This window comes from Bubalus bubalis, chromosome 6 (genome assembly GCF_019923935.1).
Source record: "Bubalus bubalis isolate 160015118507 breed Murrah chromosome 6, NDDB_SH_1, whole genome shotgun sequence".
Lineage (NCBI taxonomy): Eukaryota > Metazoa > Chordata > Mammalia > Artiodactyla > Bovidae > Bubalus > Bubalus bubalis.
This window is the reverse complement of record NC_059162.1, coordinates 5190697-5194155: the sequence shown is the minus strand read 5'-3', so window position 1 is coordinate 5194155 and position 3459 is coordinate 5190697. Positions and strand designations below refer to the sequence as shown.

At 42.8% G+C, this 3459-nt stretch overlaps 1 long non-coding RNA gene across 1 annotated transcript; it reads right to left on the bottom strand.

Annotated features, from left to right (window-relative positions):
• Nucleotides 1-1198: 1198 nt before the first annotated feature.
• Nucleotides 1199-3109, bottom strand: LOC123334217. The gene is made up of 2 exons (XR_006552048.2): nucleotides 3052-3109; nucleotides 1199-1661 (listed from the first exon to the last, which is right to left on the bottom strand). It is a non-coding gene; the product is annotated as an uncharacterized LOC123334217 (long non-coding RNA).
• Between the last annotated feature and the right edge of the window lie 350 nt (nucleotides 3110-3459).

Below are 3459 nucleotides of genomic sequence, written 5' to 3'. Positions count from 1 at the left end.
TGGGGTGGATTGCAATTTCCTTCTCCAGGGGATCTTTCCAACCCAGGGATAGAACCTGAGTCTCCTGCATTGCAGGCAGATGCTTTACTGTCTGAAACACCCTTTAACTGGTCTTCACAAAACTGAGCCATATAAAAGGACTCTAGAGTTGGAACAACTCATTCACTGGCATAAAATGCACAAGTTTTGAACTATCATGAGATCTGTAACAGTATAAACAAGAAGCACCCATAGATGAACAATAGCTTGACCAATGGGAGAAAACTGTCTGCAGCAGCATTAATTTTTAAAGTCTTTCTCTTACTGCCAAATATAGGGGCAACATGCAAGCCTAGTAGACTATCTGCTACTTGCCATAGCAGATAGAGATATAAGCACCCCCTCCCCAGGCATCCATATTAGGCATATTCAGCAGGTATATCCTAGAGGAAAATAGAAGCTTAATGTTCCATTGATGAGTAGTGTTGAAAATGAAAAACAAGTGGATTTATAGATTTTCAGCTATGGAAACTTTAGACCTCACATACTGAATCTTGGTCAATGGCAGATACATTGATTAGTTTCTCAGGGAATATCCCATTATAAGGAAATAACTAGTCTAAGTGAGCACCAGCATAATACATAGACCAGGATACCCAAGCAGTTTGACATATAGCACAGAACCAGTCTGCAAAATGAAAAAAAAAAATAAGAGGAATTAACTAAGAAGAGTAAAGAAGTTTATGAAATAACACTGGTGCTGCATTATAGACATATAAGTATATTAACTATGGTTAGTTAAATACTCATTTTTATGATATTATCTGTATAATAAACTGTATGTGGTACATTAAAAGAGCTTCAATTCTCTTCTACTTGTATTTTTTATTATCCTTTTATACAGAGTCCCAAGAAAAGAACACCCTTGAGGATTGTTATAGTTTTATATCTTGAAAAGAGCTCACTGAAATAAGTGGACAAAACTGTCAATTACACCCAACATTTTTTTTTTTTTTTTGCTTAAATAAGAAGACAGTACACCAGTTCCCTGAATCACTTGGCAAATCCCCACTGGCTATCTAGTTCACGTAGGTAGTATATTTGTTTTCATGTTACTCTCCATTGATCCCAGAAGGGAGGTTCAAGAAAGTGGGGACATATGTATATCTATGGCTGATTCATGTTGATGTATGGAAGAAATCAGCACAATATTGTAAAGAAATGTTAAAAATAAATTTCAATTTATTGAAGTTAAAATTCATTTAAAAATAATTTTTTAAAAAATCTAAAAAAAGTAGATAGTACAATGGAGTGGTATCCAAAGAAAATCCATTTGCACTTGAGTCTTCCTGATATTACAGTAGAATTTGGAAAATGGTGAACACATTGGGAAAGTAACCAAACCACTGTCTTGTATGTTGCACAGTAGTTATTATTTGGTTTACTGTCTCCCCTCCTCTACCTTTCCCCTACCCACCCTCTCTCTCAATTTTCATCTCCTTTTACTCTGTCTAGAATGTGCTGAGTATATCTCATCTCAAAAGTGGTTTTTAAAAATCAGAATCACGGGGGGAGAACAAGATGGTGGAGGAGTAGGTGGACGTGGAGTACATCTCTCTCCATGGATACATTGGGAACACAGAAATGCTTGCAGAACACCAGTTGAGAGCAGACAGGAGTACCTGACCATCAGAAAAGAATATATTGGACTATGCAAAACTCGGTAGGGTGAAGGAACTAGGGGGGAAAACAGGAATGTCAGTAGGACTGGACCTGCACTTGGAAGGTGGGGGAACTTAAGCAGGAATCTGATCCCCATATCAGGACAATTGTCTGGGCCAGAAGAGAAATATTTAAGGCTGAGAGTGAAGCAGTTGATCTGTGGCAGCCTAAATGGAATGAGAATCAAACAGTCGTTGCTGTAGCCACAGTACCCTGGACAGGGACACAATTCCCCTAGAAGGCACAGCAGCTGGAAGCTGGAGTGTAGTGATTGTGGAGCAATCCCAGGACAAGGGCTGCTGTTGACTGCAGAAAGACAGACGAAGGAGACGTGAGGGAGGATGTTGGGATGGGAAATGCTGGTGGAGGAAAGCCAGACAGCCATGGAAGCAAGGCGATACTGCTGAGCCATGCCATCACCATAGCCTCTCTCTCCCCACACAGCCAGCATCAGCAGCTGACCCACAGAGAGGCTGACCCATCAAGCATCTGACATGCCAAACTACAGAGTAGGAGTCTACCCAAGGTGCCCCTTTAAGTGCCTGACACACAGATTTACAGAGTAGGACCCCAGCCAGGGGGTCCCCTATATGTACCTGATGCACCAAACAACAGAGAAGGACCCAAGCAAGGGAGCCCTCAAAGTGCCTGAATGGGTAGAGCTAGAGAGAAAGACTAGCCAAAACAGACTTCTGATCACCAGCTACCAGAGGCTCAATAAAAGACTCGGATAGGGACATAACTCCTGTGGCTGAGGCAGTCCATGTCCCTGAATACTTGGTGCCATTAGGGCCCCTGTGACCCAAGCAGCTGCAACACTTTCATTCTCAACCCTCATTGGGGCAGAGTTGCCACAGGTCACAAAAGGCTTGTGTCTATGCATGCAGGGTCACTTAGATCATGTCCAACTCTTTGCAACCCTGTGGTCTGTGGCCTGTCAGGCTTAGCTGTCAGTGAGGTTCTCCAGGCAAGAATACTGGAGTGTATTGACCAATACTGCTCACCATACTCTTCTAGGGCACTATATTTCTGGCTGCTCAAGCCGCCAACTCCCCTGAGTACCTGGTGCTGCCAGAACCCCCATGACCCAAGCAGCTGCACCACCTCCACACCTGACTCTCACTGGGGCAGACCCAAGTCCTCAAAGGCAGCCTCAGGAGCAAACCCCAGTGGATGACCCACATGCAGAGATGGAAATAAAACCACAATTGAAACCCAGGTCAGTGTAGCTAAGGAAAGTGAAAGTGAAGTTGCTCAGTTGTGTCCAACTCTTTGTGACCCCATGGACTGTAGCCTACCACACTCCTCCATCCATGGGATTTTCCAGGCAAAAGTGCTGGAGTGGCTTACCATTTCTTAAGATGGTCCAAAACCTTCCCACCAGCTGTACAAGCTGCAGATTAAATCCACATGATCAACTAGGCAGACTCTATGCTGGCCCCACAGCAGGTCCAGAGACAAGCACAGCATTGGAGGGCATCCTAGGGAGGCAAGGTAGACTGAGACTATCAGTGAGGAAAAGGACTCCAACAGCAGTGATTCAAGAAAATCAGTTACTATTCTTATGTTTTGACTTGTTCTGTCGTTTCTTTTGGACTTTTTTCTTTTCTTTCCCTTCCTTGTTGTAGTTGTCAGTGTTATTAGCACTATGAAATCTAATTAAGCTTTTGAGTTTTTTTTTTTTTTTCCAATCACACTTTTTATTGCTGTTATAAACCTCTGCCTCTATTTTGGCTTTTGCAGTTCTACGGAGTTGTG